At 43.2% G+C, this 21,042-nt stretch overlaps 2 long non-coding RNA genes across 3 annotated transcripts in view; both read left to right on the forward strand.

The window, feature by feature from the left end:
• Nucleotides 1-328: 328 nt before the first annotated feature.
• Nucleotides 329-21,042, forward strand: part of LOC142890611 (uncharacterized) — a 151,990-nt gene continuing 131,276 nt past the window's right edge. The window contains exon 1 of the long non-coding RNA XR_012927091.1: nt 329-448. This is a non-coding gene — a long non-coding RNA (uncharacterized LOC142890611). The remainder of the gene's footprint in view (nt 449-21,042) is intronic.
• LOC142890814 (uncharacterized) lies at nt 5,761-7,952 on the forward strand. Of its 2 annotated transcripts, XR_012927129.1 has the most exons (4): nt 5,761-5,816; nt 5,964-6,116; nt 6,744-7,073; nt 7,780-7,952. It is a non-coding gene; the product is annotated as an uncharacterized LOC142890814 (long non-coding RNA). The 2 variants fall into 2 exon arrangements; XR_012927127.1 differs by lacking the exon at nt 7,780-7,952 and having other exon boundaries at nt 6,744-7,086.

A 21,042-nucleotide genomic window follows, 5' to 3' on the forward strand; every position in this document is an offset into this window, starting at 1 on the left:
ACCTGGTCTGCATACTACAGAGTTTGCAAAAACATTTCCAGGTGAAGAAGAAGGACAAGACGAAGAAGAAGATAAAAAGGAGGTCAGCGGGTTCATTTGAATTCTTGAATAATTCCCTTTAAAGGACATCTATGATGCTTTTCCACTTTTCTGAGCTTTAAAAACTGTTACAGTGTTGAATCCTATCGTCAAACGATCGAAAATTGTGAAATAATGAGGTTCATGCGTTTGGACGTGAGCCCTGCAAATTGTTGGGCATGGTTCTAAACGCTCTGTTCACGGAGATTTTTTCAACACTGGGCACGCAATGACGTAGTTGTGTGCCGGAGCTCCTTTCATGGCCAAGCTCAGGCACACTCTTGGACTGGTTCCGCCCATAGTTCCGCCCTCCGCCGCTCTGCCCTGGAAGTGATGTCGCAATGCGCTGCTCCAAGAAAATGTTTTTTCGGTGTCAGGGAAATTAAAAAATATAAAATACTGAGCGACTACCGAAGCACCATGGACCACAACCGTCGGAGTGGAACGAACAGAGAAAATGTTGGAGGTTTGTTCAGCCTAATGCGGATGCGATGGAACACCGGTCTGCAGCCAGACCCCTCTCGTCCGGTCGGCAACGGGAGGGAGACGGGCTCAACTCGGACGGTGGACGACGAGAGAAGAGTCAGCCACGGCTATATTTGAAAACATGTATGAGGACTGTGAGTGTACTGAGACCTCATGCAACATTAGTTTTAAGACTACTTGCAACGTACAACCGCTGAATCGTGTTGATGAACTGTTAGCCACCACCGCTAACTCCGTGCTCTGCTTGTTATGTGTGTTGTTTTCGCTGGCAGCGAAACTGAAGAGGCAGCGATTTTGACTCGCAAGTTTCACTCCTTATAGCGATGTTCATGCTGCCAGCATGGTAACATGGGTTGTATAGAGCTCTTCCTGCTTTGTGCTTGGTGTGGACTTAAGTTGTGCAGATATTCTTGTCTAATAATAAACGACTCTATGACTGAAGTGATCGTTTCAGAGTACATATTTTCTCTGCTAGGACAGTGTTTTGATGCAAGTCAACAGTATGAAACCAAATCATTCTAAGCCCTATTAAAATGTCAAACTACAAAACAAAAACGCGGTCAGTACACAGTAAATAAAATATATTTACGGGGACACGGAAGGCACAAAAAACGTCCAGGGACCTTCGGTCCGCCTTGCGGCCGTAACTCAGCCCGCGCTGGGTCCGTACGAAACTGGATTAGCCGGTAAACAGCTGCTAAAGAGTGAAGCCTTCACGACGGTAAGTGTTTAAATTGTGCCTGTTTCGTAAAGTTTGCCGTTTACTCTTCACTCCGGCACCGGCAAACTGAGGAAGTGAGGCTCAGCGGCGACGAAGAGTGTGACCAATCACAGCGGAGTGGGCCGGGCGGGGGCGTGCACCGGCAAGGCTGGGGGTGGAGTGAAGTGAAACAGACCGCTTTCGCGGGATGCATGAAATACGAGGAAACGAGCCGCGAGATACGCAAATCTAAAAAGCTTTCAGCGCGGAAAATCGTGCGTTGCTGCTCTGGAGGGGCCTTATATCAAATACAAAAGCCCGAAAATGAGTATAATAGGTCACCTTCAAACTCTGTGCGCGGCTCGTCTGGCTGCTTGTGTGTCTGCTGTAAAACCCAACAGTGCTTTTTTGTTATTTTAATTAGAAAGTTCTAGTCAATATAATAAAGGTTTGCTAAAAAAGTCATTTCAAATCAAAATAATCAGTTGACAGTGTTGCAACTTCATGAACATTGACTCAAACATAACAAATAGTTATGTTAACAAAATAACTAAAGTTGACGTGCGTTGAGTTGACTTGATGTTGCACGTCATCATGTGCGACGTCCTGACATCGCGTGGCTTCGTACCTCCCACCAGAAGAAGACTGAGAGAAGAAAAGCGGCAAGTTTGAAGAAAACGACGAATAAAACAAGAAAAAGGCCTTGTGAAATACCTTGGCGAAATACTTGTTTGAAGGTGAGTGTTAATGATTTTTAACCGGCAAGACTTACGACTTGTTTTACGGTTCTTTATTACGCGGTTTACCGGATTTGTGTGTGTGTGTGTGTGTGTGTGTGTGTGTGTGTGTGCGCGCGTAAGTATTCTAACTAGTTAACGCGAACCGAATTGTTAGCAGGCATACAGCAGAACTGTTTAAAAAAATGTTCGGTCATAGTTTCGATATAAAACTTTGTTAACGTATGACCACGGAGTCCCGCAAATTACATCAGGCCTTTGGCCTCCATAAATTGGGGCCGTTAAAACGAACCTCCACCCCCACCCCCCACTCTTAGTGTGCCCACACATACGGGAGAAGTGGTCTGTTTTACTAATGATATTGCGCGAAATTGTCGGTAAAATTGTTGTCGATAAAGTGAATTGGCCCAGACTTCACGCAATTGCGTACTTCCAATTTGCCATACTTGTAATTCCACACAGCCTGTAGCGTGCCGCCGGTGTTCTTTTTGTACTTTCCCCCGTTTAGGCAGTAAACTCGCAGTTTTTACTGCCTAAGCATGTATATGCATCTTTTTTTCACATGTGGTTTAAACACACACACACACACACAATTTTAATGAATCGCTGGATGCGTTTAAACGGCCCCTTAGACAAAGTGTTAAGGTTAAACCAGGTGATCATTTTTCCTTGAGTTGGAGTTCCTTTGGTGGAAAACACAGAACTGTGCTCTTTCTGTTGCCGGCACTTCATTCTTTCTTCTTTACCTTATTGTGCAGCCAGGAGACCCATTTTACTTTGTTGCCATGTTGAACTGCCACTCATTGAAGTTACCATCTTAAAGATGTTTAGTCATGATAGACTGACACTTCTGAAATTGAAATGAAGATTTTTTTTTCTAAAGATATTTCAGGTAGGTTGATTAAAAAAATACTTTAAATATCAAGTCACATCTGTCCTAACCAACTGTTTGTGTGTGTGTTCTCTAGGTTACATGATAAGAATCCCTTCTGCATGCGTTGGCTTTGTAAGTTCTGCACCTACTTCACACTAAATCGCAAAAGAATAATTGAACATTACAGAGCTGTTCATGGACATTATGGAAGAAACTGTGCTTTGCCCTGTATTTACAGTGACTGTCCGCTAGTTTTTCGATCACAGGAATTGCTAAACAAACATCTAAAAGAACACAGACTTTTACGAGACAGACCTATTGGGGGGGTAAACCTTAAAATGAATTGTCAAGAAAGAAAGAAGAAAATCCACTTGTTAATAGTGAAGATCTTTGTGTTTCTTTGGCTTTATATATTGATGATTTTGAAATCTGTAACCCTTTTGGCACCTCAAGAAAAAAAACACAAGTTGTGTGCAATCTATTGGGTTATTGCAGATTTTCCTCTAAGAGACAGATCATCATTGTCAACAATATTTCTGGCAGCTCTGTGCAAAACTCAAGATGTTAAAACTTTTGGTTATGATCAAATTGTTAAACCACTCTTGAAAGACCTACAGTTGCTTGAAAATCAGGGAATTTACATCAATAGGTTAGGAACCTCTGTCAGAGGCACAGTAATATACGTTTCGTCAGATAATTTGGATTTTAATGTGGAACACTTTTGCAGATTTTGCGTTGCTTCCAAGAAAGACATTCAGACTTGCTCTGTAAGATGTGGATCATTTGTACTGAGAACAAAGGAGTCACACAACCTGGACATCTCTAAGCTCAATGAAAACCCTAAATTGAAAAGTGTTAATGGTGTAAAAAGTGTGTGTGTTCTTAATGAACTACAGTACTTTCATTGTATAACAGACTTTTTGCACGACCTTTTAGAAGGCATTGTACCTTTTGAACTTTGTTTGTGCCTGAAAAAATTGATTGACAGGACATATTTCACATTAGATCATCTAAATACTGCCCTACAGTACTTCTGACAAAACCAACTCTCCTCAAAGAATTCCTGTAAATTTCCATTTGACTGGAACAATTGGAGGAAATGGACATGAAAACTGGACTTTGTTAAGATTGTTGCCAATTATTATTGGTGATGAAGTCCCTGAAAATGATGATGCCTGGTCCTTGATTCTGGAACTAAAAGACATTGTTGAAATATTGGCATCTTCAACTTTTACAAGTGAAAGCATTTGTTACCTGGAAGCAAAGATCTTTGAACATCGGACACTTTTGAAAGAACTATTTCCAGATGTGAAACTGAAACCCAAACATAATTTTCTTGAACATTATCCCCATCTGATTCGATGTTTTGGGCCTGTCGTTGACTTCTGGACAATTCGCTTTGAAGCAAAACACAGTTATTTAAAAAAAAAAAGCTGTCCGTGAGCTTAATAACTTCAAAAACATTGTCCTGTCTCTGGCAAACAGACACCAGCTAATGTTGGCATACCATTTTCAAATGCCAAGCCTCTTCAAGCCAGCTGTGGAAGTAGAAAGGATCATACAAAATTGCATAGATACGTTGCCCCTCCCTGTTAAACTGGCAATTCAGCACAAATTCTGTCACCTGAAAACTGCATCAGTTGCTACAACAGCCTTTATACATGGCATGTAAAAGGGATGTTTGCAGCATTTGGAAGCACATGTGGACTCCCGATTTTTTGCCAAATTCTTTACATTTTGATAGTGGACAAGAAGGCGTTCATTGTTCTTCAATCTTTCTCAACTTGGTACTTGGATCACTACAGATGTTTTGAAATATGCAGTGCTGATGATTCTCTACCAGTTGTGGTTGAACCTGCAGAGCTGAACCACTACATTCCTCTCCTAGCCTACAAGGTGCAAGGCAGACTTCTGATTTCTCCAAAGGCGTTCTTACTAAATTGAGGTATTTCTTTAACATATTTAAAGGGTAATCTCTGTGATGGTCATAGTGAAGGTCAATAGTATGATCAATGATAATGACATTGCTAATTAACAAAATGTGCATTTTTTTTGTCATTTCCAATAGGGACTGAGCATGTTGCTGCATGTCATTTTAACTGAACATGACATTAGGAGAATCACTATTGAGAACCTCCCTGACACAGTTGATGACCTGCACTTGATTCTCAAAGAAAAACTTGGCTTGGAAGGAGATTTAATATTGCAATTTCAAGATCCAATGTTTGATAACGAGCTATGCAATTTTAGTTCAATGTCCGAGCTGCCTAAAGACAGAGCCACCTTGAAAGTGCATAGTCAACCTGTTCCAGATTTTAATTCTGAATCAACGTTGGACACTGCAAGTTTGCCATCTTCTGAGGAGAGCCCAGGACCATCTGCAAAACGTCCTCGTCACCTGCCTCAGCCATTTGAAATCCCAAAATTTACATTTGATGTGGAGCTGAGGTTAAAGCAAGGGAATGAAGCCTTCCTGAAGGATGGAACCCTTCTTGACATCCCCAAGGACATGAAATCAGACATTTTGGAAAAACTTGCAGAAGCTATTTATGTCCACAGCCCATACCCAACACGTGAAGAATATGACTTAGTGGCACAAGCTCTTATCAACAAACACCCATGTCTGAGGGAACTTGGTTCTACCTGTGGGTGGTATTGTTGGAAGTTTAGTTTAAGGTTCAAGATGGGGAACTTCAGACAGAAGCTACGAGTGGCTGGATGTCCAGAGGTCAAGATCAACTCTCGGTTATCCTGTGAATCTGGTCAAAAGACTCTTAAAAGAGCTAAAAAATCAGAAGTTAATTTCCTGCCAGACCTTCCACAAGGACAAACACCACACTCTCTTGATGAGGAAAGAACAGCAATGGTGGCAGAAATGAAGAAGAAGAAAGCTATAGCTGACATCAAAGCTAAATGGCCAGCACTGTTTTCTGAACGTCAGGTAATGATGTACTTGTAGGTTACAAATGAGTAAAGGATGTATCTGTAAAGAGTGCATGGATTATAAAATGTTGAAGCAGTTGTATATCAGTAATATTGAATTAACAGCAAATACCTTGCATTGTGTTTTGTTTTTTTTGCCTCCTAGATTGAAGCAGAATTCACTCGTTTAATGTCTATTGAGCTCAAGGGCGCCCTCTTTGCTGGACTTGATAAGTATTTGTCAAGGTTTCTTGAGATCTACAGAGCTAAGACTGGTTTGGTGGAACTGAAGAACCTTTTGAAGAGTCTGGATAGTGATGTAAGCATGCTAAAATCACATTTGCTTTTAATATGCCCCATAATATATACAATTTATCATTGTTGCTGGATAGTAGAAAAGGGTATTGCAGGGAAAATACCTGATTTGTTTCATTTGCTATTTACCTGTTTTTTTTTCTCTCTGATTGGATGAATTGCATGTAGTGTAAAATGAACCCTGAAGATGCAAAAACAAGAAATACAATTATTTTTTCTGATGTTCCATTGGTTCTGTGTTTTTAGTGTTCCAACCAACGCAAGAGGGCCGTCGTGTTAATGGGCCAGCCCACTTCCTGAAAGAAGATGCACCCTCATTTTGCAAGCCTGTTCAGGTATATTTTTTATTTTTGCTTCCTACGCCATCACTCTTTTGTATCTTGTATTGATTTAGTAAATGGGTGTCAAAGGTGTGCCTATGTGCGTGCAATAGACAAACAGATCTACAAACCCACAATGCATACTTGCAGTATGGGATGTGTAGAGCTTATAGACGATCTGTATCAAATGCACAGTTGTGACCCTGAAAAGACAGTATAGTCTATTTTGGGTCTCAAGATAAAAGGTTTATGAACCACGTGTTTCTTGCTGCTGAAACGCAACACCATAATTGTTTGTCTACTTGTTTTAGGCCACAGATTCTGAAGAGGACATGACCAAGGGAATGGCTGTTGGCATCCTCAAGGTGGTAGATGGAGTTGAAGAGATCGGTTTTGGAGTGGTCCTCGAAGGAAAAATCATCTTTTCATCCCTCAACGATTTTCCTAAAGCTGTGGAACTGCTGATGGGTCTGCTTTACACTCTGAACATCGACTATCCCAAATGCTTGAGGTACACTTTTGAAGTGATTCAGAAAGTCCTCATGGACATTGGAGGTAGGCAGTGCTCTGCGTTGGTTCATGGTTTGAGAAACAAACTTTTAAGAATGATTGTGTAAGCAAAATACAGGTGACTGATTTAAGTTTTTTTTTTAGTTTCCAGTCTCACACACATGTTTACATTTTCATTTCGTTGTCTACATTGATGCAATATTTTTGCACGTTCTTCTCCTGTTTCAGGTTTGTAATACCACAGGTTGTTAGTGCATTTTTAATGCACATGTTTTGCGCATGTGTATGCAATACTTGCATGTGATTTTCTTCCATAATTGCACTGGTTGTTTATGGTATGCTGTGCTTGTGTTTATTTTTGGGCGACTGCATTGACTTTAAGGCATTAATGCACGTTTTGTGCAATTTTGTAATTGCACTGGTTATAGAATGTTGTGCACTTTTATTTTTAGGCGACTGCATTGACTTTAAGGCATTAATGCACGTTTTGTGTAATTTTGTAATTGCACTGGTTATAGAATGTTGTGCAATTTTATTTTTGGGCAACTGCAGTGACTGAGGCAGTATTCATGTTTTTTGCGTTTTTGTGATTGCACTGGTTATCGAATGTTGCACAATTTTATGTTTGGTTGACTTTAGTGCTTTGCAAAAAAATTTTTTGCTGAACTTCACACTTAAATAAATGCACTTTACTAATAAAAAAGGCTTGAATTAGAGCTTTGTGTGTGGTTCATTACAATTTCCCAACAATATACACAAAAGTGCAAGTTGAATGAACAATAGATGCCATGTTGTACAAACTATAGATGGCAGTCAGTTTAGTTACATCAACTATAGACGTCATAATATATCAACTATTGATGGAGTTGTAAAAAATGATGTTGGGTTGTTTCAACTAAATGTGACAAAAAAAAAGTGAGATCAACAATTAATATCAAGTTGTCTCAACAACCCCTTGTTGTATCAAATGCTAATATTTAATTGAGTTAACTTATTTTTTTACATTGTTTTAAAATAAATTTTCGAGGCAGCATGAACACTTGAATTTTTCATTTGAAACAACAAGTTGGGTTTTACAGTGTGTGTGTTTGTGTTGCTGGATGTGTTGTCGAAGGTCTGTTGGCGCTGTTGGCACTGATTCATGAATGCAAACAAGAAAAATATCTAACGAAACCAGCGAACAACGTCTCCACAGACTCCAAGTCCCCCCGACGATGCCTACCGTCCTTGAAGTCCCCGCCCCCTCCCTCCCTCTCTCTCACTCTCCCACTGTTTCTCCATCTCATGCAAGCCGCCCCGTCTCCTGCAGAAACAGCGGGATTCCTGCAAAACGACTGCACAAAATATTTTTGTTTTCCCTGCGACCCCGGAACCAAATATAATATATATGTATATATATATATATATATGTATATATATATATATATATATATATGTATATATATATATATATATATATATATATATATATATATATATATATATATACATATATATACATATATATATATATATATGTATATATATATATATATATATATATATATATATATATATATATATACATACATATATATATATGTATATGTATATATATGTATATGTATATATATATATATATATGTATATATATATATGTATATATATATATATATATATATATATATATATATATATATATATATATATATATATATATATATATATATATATATATATATAATAAGGGTGTCAAAGTTAACGCGTATCTCAACATCGCTTTAATCGCCGACAATTTTTTTTCGCGTGATTAACGCACACGGTGCTTTTTGAACCTTTGGCCGCTCCGTAGATTGTGGAAACGGGAAATTAATTGACTCACAGCACACAGTCACACGCTTGCAGCCGGCTTGTAAACACAACAATAAAAGAAAAAGACACTGAGTGTATGAGCGATGAGCACTAGGAAGGACTAACATGGATAAGGCGTCAATTGTAAATGGAAAGTTCCACTTCAAAACCCTGCCAGATGGCAGTCTTGACAGGACAAAAGTGATATGCATTTACTGTAACGAGCGCTTCCATTCGGCGCCCATGTTAATCAATGTAGTAGTTCAAACCAGACGCGAACAGGCGCGCGGCTCCCCTCGCGGATCGCGCCATGCATTTAAAGTCAGTTCACTGGACGTGGAAGCGAAGCACCGAGCGCTTCCATTCGGCGCCCACGTTAATCAATGTGGTGGTTCACACTAAACGCAAACAGGCGCGCGGCTCGCGCCATGCAGTTGTCGTTTCGGCGTCTGCTCTATTTTGTGCGCGAGCCGCGAGCGATCCTCGTCAACAGTACAGGAAGTCGCTAAAAAAAACTAGAAAATCCGGTGAATTTTCAAAATAAACTACTTTCAAAATAAAAACCGAATGACAAATTCGATCATATTTGTATGTTATATTTGTCAGTACACTGTATCACTGTATCACTGTATCTCCGGCTTCCTCCCACACTCCAAAAACATGTATGTGAGGTCAATTGAAGACTCTAAATTGTCCGTAGGTGTGCATGTGAGTGTGAATGGTTGTTTGTCTCTATGTGGCCCTGCGATGAACTGGCGACTTGTCCAGGGTGTCCCCTGCCTTCGCCCTATGACAGCTGGGATAGGCTCCAGCAGACCCCCGTGACCCTGAGCTCGGGACTAAGCGGGTATGGAAAATGAATGAATGAATGAGTATGTAATGTTACAGTTATGCCTATCTGTTATCTTTGTTGGGCTTGAGTTTATATATTTTTTTTTACCCTATGCTTTTGTTTTGTTAGTAGTACTTGTCATTGCTCCAACACGAATAAACATGCTGCATTTGCAGAAAGCAAGTATGTGCCTACTTCCATGTTGATGTGATTATAAAAAAAATGGTAAAATATCAGTTTACGGTAGATTTAGAGCAGATAAAAAATATGCGATTAATTTGCGATTAATCATGAGTTAACTATGGAAAACCATGCGATTAATCGGATTAATTTTTTTAATCGACTGACAGCTCTAGTATACATATATATATATATATATATATATATATATATATATATATATATATATATATATGTATATATATATATATATACATATATACATACATATATGTATACATATATGTATTCATGTATATATATATATATATATATATATGTGTGTATATATATATATATATATATATATTTTTTTTTTTTTATGTATATATTTTATGAGTTTATGTATAAGTAAACAAACGCATTTTATGATATAGGCCGAAAATGAGCTTCCCCTCCTTAAAAGACCAGCAGCCGCCACTGTTATATACACAGTATATATATACATACATGATCGAAACTGTGACCTTAACACGTCGATGCTCGATGGCGAGTGCTGAGGAATGGGTGGATTTCAGTGGGCGGGACTTCTGGTAAATGCCAAATACTCCTGACGCTGCTGAAGAAAAGCAGCAGGGATGCACCATCATCAGTCTGGAAAATTTGTCCACCCCCTCCCCAAAAAAAAGGTTTTGCTCTCTTCCTCAAATCATCAGCTGGAAGTTTTAGAGGTCGACTCAGAGCCCTGAAGGTCATTTTTTTTTTCTTTGACTTCTCCTCCACAACTATTTTACTGTCGTTCAGGAATTTTATTTTGTTTATTTATTTATTTCTCCCTTGTCCTGTCTGACCATAATGACAAGCAGAAATGGCTCTGAATGTCTTTATGATGGCAGACAGATTTGTTCTCAAAGGTAGAGCTTGTGACCTGAGAGTGTGAATCACACAGGTCGATTCAGGAACTACCTGTTGAGTGGTTTTATTATATTTTATTGTATTAATGATATTCTCGCCACGACTAGATTGAGGGAGGGACCGGGAGTGAAAGACAGAATAAGAGCGGACCTTGGTGAGGGGCAAGAGGGGAGAGAAGGACAGAGAGGGCAACTGACAACAAGACACAATACTGTGTCATAACCAAAGCAAATAATAAAAAAAATGTGAATAATGAGCAGATATATTAATAAAGAAAATGAAAAAAGGAGATGAAGATAAGAAGATGAGGAGAAGATAACCAGAAATAACTTAGAGAATTGTGTGTATGTGCGCATATACGGATGGATGTACAAATGTGTGTGTTTATGTTTGTCTGTGTGTGTGTGTGTCAGATCGATGAATTTTAAAGGTCCCACATTCCTTCTTTTTTCACATCTTTGCTTTTCAGTCATCCCGAAACCTCATTAAATCCGCAGAAAGCTGCTGTGGTTAGCCCTGTGTTTGCAGCCTCCTGCTGAAACTCTGTTAGACCTTCCACATGTTTGGACGGGAGGGTTGGGTGGTGCAAAAATCAAGGTTGTCTTAGTGGGAGGAGCCAATACCTGGGCTGGACATGTGGAAAAGGTATCAGTGTCCCCTTTGTGAAATCACAGAGGGGCGTGTTTGTGTTTCAGCAGGCGGCAGTGCAGGATGGATTTAATTTTACGCCCCCCAGCGGCATCTTGCGTTGACTTTTCTATAAATAACCTTCAGCCGGAGGAAACTGTGCTCATTATCGAGGCGCTGCCTCGCTACTTCTTTTCAAGGCCGCGTAGCCGTCGAGGAGGAAATGCGTCTCGGCGCTTTAAATTCAAGAGCCCGGAGACACAACGGAGCCGCTGCCGCCTGTCACCCACAAGTGTACAATATCAATAGGACACGCTTCGCTAGCCGCCCGCCGTCTGAGAATGGCATTTTCTGAAAGGCCCCTCTCGTACTGCAACGCTGTTGTTGTCATGGCGAAACGCGATGTGAGACGGCATTTAATGTCGAGTGTCAACGTAGCAGCAGCTCCCCCGGCGAGGGGGGGCAGTGTGGGGGGCGGGGGTGCATATGTGGGGGGTCTCTCTGGGACTCAGTAGGATGTGATGACATTTCGCCAAGTTGTTTATTCTTGAATCGCAGAAACAAAGGTATATAAAAAAAACACAAATGGAAAAAAAAAAAAAGCAAAATACGGTAGGTAGGTCAAGAGGAGTGAGTCGGCGGAGGAGAATGTGACAGCGCTCAGGTTTCAGGGTGAGTTCACAGTGGAGCGAGGTGTGTGTGTGTGTGTGTGTGTGTGTGTGTGTGTGCTGCGGTGGCGGGAGGGTCTCGGGAATGTTTTTAACATATGAAACCAGTAAGTTGGGAAGCACGTGACCTCTGCTAACAAGCCGGAGATGCGGTGCAGCGTGGAAAATAGATCCCCCGGATCCCGGACGGCAAACAAAGTTCACAAAAGGAAAAAAGAAGTGCAGAATGTGGATTCTCCCCTTTTCTGCTCATCAGCTTATACTGTAGACTGAGAAAACAACGAAATTGCAAAATAAGCCTATAAATATGTCCTAATTAAATGATTTAGCCATTAAATGATGTGGGTGATGAGTCAGCAGCAGCAGTATAAAAAAACTACAGAAAAAGGTAGAAAAACTATGTGATGTTGCTTTAAAAGCTGCTAAACTCACGTTCAACACCCTCCTGACACCTAAAAAAGCCAGACTGCTGTTTCACGACCACAATGACATCAATTACCGATAAACTTCGGTGGCAGGGAGGAGCTTTTTAAAGTGCGTGTGAGGTGATTAATGTCTCCGCTCTGCGGCAGAAAATTAATTAAAGTGCAAATGACTCCCATCATCTTCCCTCCTCCTCGTCATCATAACATCAGGAGGAATATTGACCCTGCAGGCAGAGGTCAGATAATAAAGTTGTATTTTTTCCTCCGCAGGGAGATTCGGTTGCTAAAGTCAAAGCAGCGAAAGGTCGTCATGTCAGATGTGTCAGTGCAAACTTCCTGTCTCGGCTTTAAAACACACAGAGTAAACACTCGAGGAATTGCAGAAGACTCGATTTGACTCAACGAATAAGAAAAAAAAGCAGGATTTAAAGTTTGAAGCAGCGTTTCTTCCTCCCAGGCAGCAGGTGCCACTGTCATTATTCCGTCTGACCTTTTCCTGGTTTGGGGTTTTCAACAAATATGATCAACGCAGAGAGAAAGATTGTACAGTCAGAGATAAAAAAAAAAAAAATAATAATAATAAAAGAGGGGAAGCCATGAATCAGACGCAGACGGTGAAAGTCGGCAACACACTGTTTAAATCGCTGGAGGCCCAGAGAGAACAGACAGAAAGTGTGACAAGGAACAAGGCTTCAAAAAAAAACAAACAAAAAAACACAGACTGATGATCAAAGCTAAAGGCTTCATAATGCAAAACGTTGATGGAACAGTAAGAAATACACCCATTTTTTTAAGCGAACAAGTCATTTAAGTGCATCGTCAGAGGAAGAATTTCCTCTCATTCTCTTCCATTGTGTTTGAGATTTGTCCCGCGGCCTCAAAGTTATTTTTACCTTGTCCAAGTCCCGATAATAAAGTGTTTCATTGGTCACATTCGCGGTTCAAAAGGTAGCTGAAAAAAACTAGAAGACTACTTTTCACCTTTTCTCCTGCGAGAGACGCCAACAAGTCTTCATAGTCAAGCATCATATAGCGAATAGACGGAATTTACACCTGCACTGAACTGTTACTTTCCTCGAGTCAGTAGTGCGAAATGATGTTGCAGTGAGCAGCACACACACACACACACACAGACACACACACACATATATATACACTATATTACCAAAAGTATTTGTTCACCTGCCTTGACTCACATATGAACTTAAGTGCCATCCCATTCCTAACCTGTAGGGTTCAATATGATGTCGGTCCACCTTCTGAAGCTATTACAGCTTCAACTCTTCTGGGAAGGCTGTCCACAAGGTTGAGGAGTGTGTTTATGGGAATATTTGACCATTCTTCCAAAAGCGCATTGGTGAGGTTACACACTGATGTTGGTCGAGAAGGCCTGGCTCTCAGTCTCCGCTCTAATTCATCCCAAAGGTGTTCTATCGGGTTCAGGTCAGGACTCTGTGCAGGCCAGTCAAGTTCATCCACACCAGACTCTGTCATCCATGTCTTTAAGGACCTTGCTTTGTGCACTGGTGCACAGTCATGTTGGAAGAGGAAGGGGCCCGCTCCAAACTGTTCCCACAAGGTCGGGAGGATGGAATTGTCCAAAATGTTTCGGTATCCTGAAGCATTCAAAGTTCCTTTCACTGGAACTAAGGGGCCAAGCCCGACTCCTGAAAAACAACCCCACACCATAATTCCTCCTCCACCAAATTTCACACTTGGCACAATGCAGTCCGAAATGTACCGTTCTCCTGGCAACCTCCAAACCCAGACTTGTCCATCAGATTTCCAGATGGAAAAGCGTGATTCATCACTCCAGAGAACGCGTCTCCACTGCTCTATAGTCCAGTGGCGGCGTGCTTTACACCACTGCATCCGGCGCTTCGCATTGCACTTGGTGATGTATGGCTTGGATGCAGCTGCTCTGCCATGGAAACCCATTCCATGACGCTCTCTGCGTACTGTACTTGGGCTAATCTGAAGGCCACATGAAGTTTGGAGCTCTGCAGCAATTGACTGTGCAGAAAGTCAGCGACCTCTTTGCACTATGCGCCTGAGCATCCGCTGACCCCTCTCCGTCAGTTTACGTGGCCTACCACTTCGTGGCTGAGTTGCTGTTGTTCCCAAACTCTTCCATTTTCTTATAATAAAGCTGACAGTTGACTGTGGAAGATTTAGGAGCGAGGAAATTTCACGACTGGATTTGTTGCACAGGTGGCATCCTATGACAGTTCCACGCTGGAATTCACTGAGCTACTGAGAGCGACCCATTCTTTCACAAATGTTTGTCAAAACAGTCTGCATGCCTAGGTGCTTGATTTTATACACATGTGGCCAGGCCAAGTGATTAAGACACCTGACTCTGATCATTTGGATGGGTGAGCAATACCTTTGGTAATATAGTGCATATATATATATATATATATATATATATATATATATATATATATGTATATATGTATATATATATATATATATATATATATACATATATATATATATATATATATATATATATATATATATATATATATATGTATATATGTTTATATGTTTATTTGATTCAGATCCCCATTAACTGTGGCATTGTCACAGCTATTCTTCCTGGGGTCTTACATAATATATGTACACAACCAAAAAATGTATATATACATATGTACATATATATATATATATATATATATATATATATGTGTATATATATATATATATATATATATATATATATATATATATATATATGTATATATATATAAAATTATTATTATTATTATTATTATTATTGTTGCATGAAATAGTTAAGTAGACATGAGTAGTGCTCGTTCTTTTTCTTCTTTTTTCTTTCACCCTGGTGCGACCAGACAGAAGTGGAGGTGGTGTATGTGTGTACATTAATGATCTCTGGTGTCGACCCTACTCTATAAAAAAAATAGGATGTGTGACGATCCCGATGTCGAGATCCTGGGCATGACTTTAAGACCATTCTACTTGCCCCGCGAATTTGGTTGCATTCTACTGTTTGTTGTTTATGTGCTCCCTAAAGGGCCAGGAGGAGCTGCACAAGCAGCAAAGACCATCGCAAACTGTGTACATGAACTTCAACTGCAGTATCCAGAGGCACCAGGAATCGTGCTAGGAGACTTGAACCATTGTTATCTGGACACTGTGTTGCCGGGATTTGAACAATATGTCAAGGATGCGACGAGGAAAAATAATATTCTGGACAAGTGCTATGTAAATATTCCAAATGCCTATTTGGGCCGCCCATATTGACTTCCAATCATAATGTTGTGTGCATGACTCAAGTCTATAAGTCAAAACTAAAGAGAAGTAAGCCAGAAAAGAAGGTGATTAGGACATGGACAAACCAAAGCAGGGAACAACTGAAAGCATGCCTAGACTGTACTGATTGGGACACTTTTAGAGACGGTTCATTGGATGAAGTTACCACAGTTACAAATGATTATATTAATTTTTGTGTACAGATGGTTGTTCCTACAAACGAGATAAAAATCTACCCAAACAATAAATCATATGTGACCAAGGATATAAAAGAGGGAATAAATGAAAGGAAAACAGCTTTCATAAACAAAGATTTCAGTGCACTTAAATTGACAGAAAAAAAGCTAAAAACTAAAATGAGGCAGGCAAAATTGGCACCAAGACAGCGTCTGGAGGATGTGTTTAATGCCAATAATCACAAAAAGGCGTGGGACACTATGAAATCAATGACAAGAATGTCGTCCCCAACCAATGAACTAAATACTTTCTTTGCCAGATTCGAATCATTGGACAATTCCTCAAAGTGCACTGAAATCTTGAAGGCTGTAACACCTGCCCCCTCGACAGAATTACAATCACTGAAAAGGATGTTACGAAAGTGTTTCAGTGTACTAATAATACAAGGAAGGCTAATGGGCCGGATAAGTGCAGTGCTTTTCTTCTCAAGAATTTTTCATCTGAGTTGGCTCCAGTGTGGCAACCAATATTCCAAACCTCTGTAGACACACATACAATTCCTCTGTCTTGGAAAATCTCATATATAAAACCACTGCCCAAAATCCAATGTCCAAAAAAACACAAGGATTATAGACCCATAGCTCTCACTTCAGTGATTATGAAATCACTTGAAAGAATACTGTAACAACACCTTGTTAGTATAACCAAAGACAAAGTTGATCCCTGCCAGTTTGCTTATAAGAAGCGTTGCGGTACAGAGGATGTGGTTGCTACACTGGCTCACCTAATTACAAAACACGTAGATCTTTCTAAGGATAATCATGCAAGGGTGTTGTTCTTAGACTGTTATTCAGCTTTCAATACAATACAGTCTAATAACTAGTGTCAAAGATGGTACAGTTGGAACTGAATCCATACTTAATTCACTGGTATGCCTCTTTTTTCACCAATAGAGAACAGAGAGTGAAAGTGAACAAAACCCTCTCTTCAGCATTAATACTAATGTTGGTGCTCCCCAGGGTTGCGTAAGCTCAGCTATACTCTTCACCCTTTATACTGACAGCTGTCATTCTGAGGAATGTCTGTCTGAACGTCGCACTGCCGGACCAGACCAGCACATTCTAAAGTACTCAGATGACACGGACTGCTTCAACACAGAGTAAATAAGGTGTTTGAATGGAGTGATAACAACACTCTCATCATTAACACAAAAAAGACAGAAGAGATTATTTTTGGTACACCACCAGAGATACACAGATCTCCCATTGCTCTTCACAGTGAACAGATCAACCAAGTATGTTCGTATACATATCTAGAAGTAGTATTTCATCATCTCTTGTCATGGAAAGACCAGATTGAATCAGTGTGTAAGAAAACAAAGCAGAGAATCTACTTCCTTCGCCGTTTAAGATATTTTGGTGCAAGTAGACAGATCCTTCTTTTGTTTTTTACTTCTGTTATTATGAGTGTTCTTCAGTACTATAGTACCACATGGTATGAATGTTTGTCTGCAGCCCTAAAAGCACAACTGCTGCAACAACTGATCATTTGCTCAAAAATTGTTGGACAACCACTCCATAGGCTATATACATCTATGTGTGATAGCAGTGTCCTAAGGTTGGTAAGGAAAATTACATCAAACACTAGCAACGTGTTATATTGAGAATATAGGCTGCTGCCCTCAGGAAGGAGATGGTGTTCCAGCATACAATAAGGTCAGACTAAAAAAGTCTTTTGTCTACCAGTCGACCTTAAGGCTTAATCAGGAGTTGGGCCAGGGGTAAGCGGGGTGGTGGACTTTGCCCCTGTCTTCATGTCTCTATGTATGTCATTTTTGTGTTTTGTTTTTCTGTCTCTGGTGTCTATGTCAAGTGTGTGAATATGTTGCATACATGCTGTTGTCGCAAGACAAATTTCAGCGTAAGCTGACTAATAAAGTAATATATCATATTGTGGAGGTGCAGAGAATGAGACCCAGAAGCAAAGGCAGATGGTTGAAGCGTTTATTCTCCACACTTCCAACACATTCAAAATCACCGTGCTACGTGGAACATCAAAACCCCAAACCCCGCCCCCATCACGCCCAATTAAGTACCCCGCCAACCAGGTGAATGTCTCTCCCCTTCCCACCTTTGTAGGTCACTACAAAGGCCCCCCCAGAATTCACCCTAAACAATTTTGCATCTTGCAAACCATCCCCCCCCCAGCAGTCAACGTGGTGGGGGGCGTATCAGCCGGCCAAAACGGGTCCGTTTTGTGGGAAGAGGATCCGGGACCTTGGGTGACCTCCGAACCCGGGTGGGCACCGGGGCTGGGTCAGAACCCGCCACAGGGGGACGCCCCGCCGTGGCGGCAGGGCCAGCTGAACAGGCTCGTCGATATTCAAATGTGCAGGCTTGAGACGGTCAACCGTGATCCGCTCAGGCTTGCCCCCCATGTCCACCACAAAGTTCTTCGGCCCAGCCTCCAGGACTTGGAAAGGCCCGTCGTATGGGGGCTGTAAGGGAGTTCGATGGCTGTCATGGCGAATAAAAACATACCTCGCTGACTGCAAGTCTTTGGGCACATAGGACCGGGGCAGGCAGTGGTGAGATGTCGGAACAGGAATAAAGGCCTCAGCCGCGTCCCGGGACGCTGCCCGATACCCTTGAGCTGACCAGGGGGACCCAGCCTCTGGAAGAAATTCCCCCGGGACTCGCAGGGGCTGACCGTACACCAACTCGGCAGATGAAGCCCGGAGGTCTTCCTTGGGAGCAGAACGCAGGCCGAGCATTACCCACGGGAGGCGGTCGACCCAGTTACTGTCTGTAAAGCTGGCCCGCAGAGCCGCTTTCATAGAGCGATTGAACCGCTCGCAAAGCCCGTTGCCCTGCGGGCTATATGCCATAGTGCGGTGGAGCTTCATGCCCAGGCCCTCAGCCACTGTGGTCCAGAGCTCCGACGTGAACTGGGGACCCCTGTCGGAGGTGAGGTCAGCTGGCGTGCCGAACCGGGCAACCCAGCATGCTATAAATGCCCGGGCCACATCTGCTGCCGAAGTAGACGAGGGGAACAGCTTCCAGCCACCTGGTGGTCCTGTCCACCATGGTGAGAAGGTGGGTAAACCCGCGGGAGGGAGGCAGGGGGCCCACCAAGTCTATGTTCACATGATCGAATCGCCTCTCCGGCACCAGGAATGGCGCCAACGGAGCCTTAACATGCCGCTGTATCTTGGCATGCTGGCATGCCACGCAGGAGCCAGCCCACATCCTGACGTCCCTTTTTAGCCCTGGCCAGACGAACTTGGCCCCCACCAGCTTCGTGGAGGCTTTCACGCTCAGGTGGGAAAGGCCGTGGAGGGTGTTGAAAATGCGGCGCCGCCAGTTCACAGGCACCATGGGGCGCGGCTGCCCCGTAGAGACGTCGCAAACTAGTATGGTTTTAGCGTCATCAACCACCACCTCCTCCAGCCGCAGCCCCGTACGGCCTGTCCGGTAGGCTTCAACAACCGAGTCAGTGGCCTGGTCCGCAGCCATAGAAGTATAATCCAGTCCCAGGTGCACTGCACCCACGACCGCCCGGGAGAGGCAGTCTGCAACCGAGTTATCCTTCCCCGACACGTGCTGGATGTCTGTGGTGAACTCTGAGATGGCAGAGAGCTGCCGCTGCTGTCGACCGGACCATGGCTCAGTAGTCTTGGCCATAGCGAATGTCAGTGGCGTGTGGTCCACGAAAGCGGTGAACCGACGGCCCTCCAACAGGAACCGGAAATGCCTGGTGGCGAGAAAGAGGCCCAGGAGCTCCCTGTCGAAGGTGCTGTACTTTCTCTCGTTATCCCGGAGCTGCCTGCTGAAAAAAGCCAAGGGCTGCCAGGCACCCCCCACCCACTGCTCACACACCGCCCCCACCGCGTAATCCGAAGCGTCCGTTGTGAGAGCGACCTGGGCAGTGGGGGACGGGTGCACCAGCAGCGCCGTGGCGGCCAGTGCAGTCTTGGCTGCGTTGAAAGCCGTGTCTCGCTCCGTACACCATTCCACTTCGTCGTTAGAACCTTTTCCCCGCAGGGCCCCATACAAGGGCCGCATCAGGTGGGCCGCATGTGGAATGAAGCGGTTATAAAAGTTCACCATTCCCAGGAACTCCTGCAAGGCCTTCACTGTGCGGGTGCGCGGGAACTTGGCGACGGCATCCACCCTCACGGGAAGGGGAATTGCCCCCTGTGGAGTGACGTGGTGACCGAGGAAGTCAAGGGACGCCCGGCCGAACTGGTACTTGGCCGGATTGACTATGAGCCCATGCTCGCTAAGGCGATCGAACAGCAGCCGGAGGTGGGTCAAGTGCTCCTCGGCTCCTGTGCTGGCCACCGGTATGTCATCCAGGTAGACAAACAAGAAGGGCATGTCCCGCAGCACCGAGGCCATCAGGCGCTGAAACGTCTGTGCCGCCCCCTTGAGGCCGAAAGGCATCCGCAGGAACTCGAACAGGCCAAAGGGTGTGATGACCGCCGTTTTGGGGACATCCTGTGGGTGGACTGGAACCTGATGGTATCCGCGCACAAGGTCGACCTTGGAGAAGATGGTAGCCCCGGCCAGGTGGGCGGAAAAGTCCTGTATGTGTGGAACCGGGTACCGGACCGCGGCCGTAGCGTTGTTCAGTCGATGGAAATTTCCACATGGGCGCCACCCTCCATCGGCCTTCGTCACCATGTGAAGAGGTGAGGCCCATGGGCTATTCGATCGTCGTACAATACCCAGGCGTTCCATGGTGGCAAACTCTTCCCTGGCCATCGCCAGCTTGGCCGAGTCCAAGCGTCGAGCCCGCACGTAGACTGGGGGGCCGATAGTGGGGATGTGGTGCTCCACCCCGTGCTTTGCCACCACTGATGAGAACGTGGGTGTAGTGATAACGGGGGAACTCAGCGAGTAACCGTTGATACTGGTCCCCAGTGGTCAATGCGTTGGACAAGCAGAGCGCGCCCTGTCCTCCCCGCGCGCAGGGGTATGTGGCGAAAGACACAGCATCAATAAGGCGGCTGTTGGTCACATCCACCAGCAGCCTGAAGGCACAGAGGAAGTCGGCTCCCAGGATTGGCGTGGAAACAGCAGCCATCACAAAATCCCAACCACAACGCCGCCCGCTGAAACCAACCTCCACATACCTGGTGCCGTAGGTACGTATAGGCGTGCCGTTGGTGGCGTCCATCCGCGGG

The sequence above is a fragment of the Nelusetta ayraudi genome, unplaced genomic scaffold (genome assembly GCF_046127955.1).
Source record: "Nelusetta ayraudi isolate G7.1 ecotype Tasmania unplaced genomic scaffold, CSIRO-AGI_Nayr_v1 ptg000003l, whole genome shotgun sequence".
Lineage (NCBI taxonomy): Eukaryota > Metazoa > Chordata > Actinopteri > Tetraodontiformes > Monacanthidae > Nelusetta > Nelusetta ayraudi.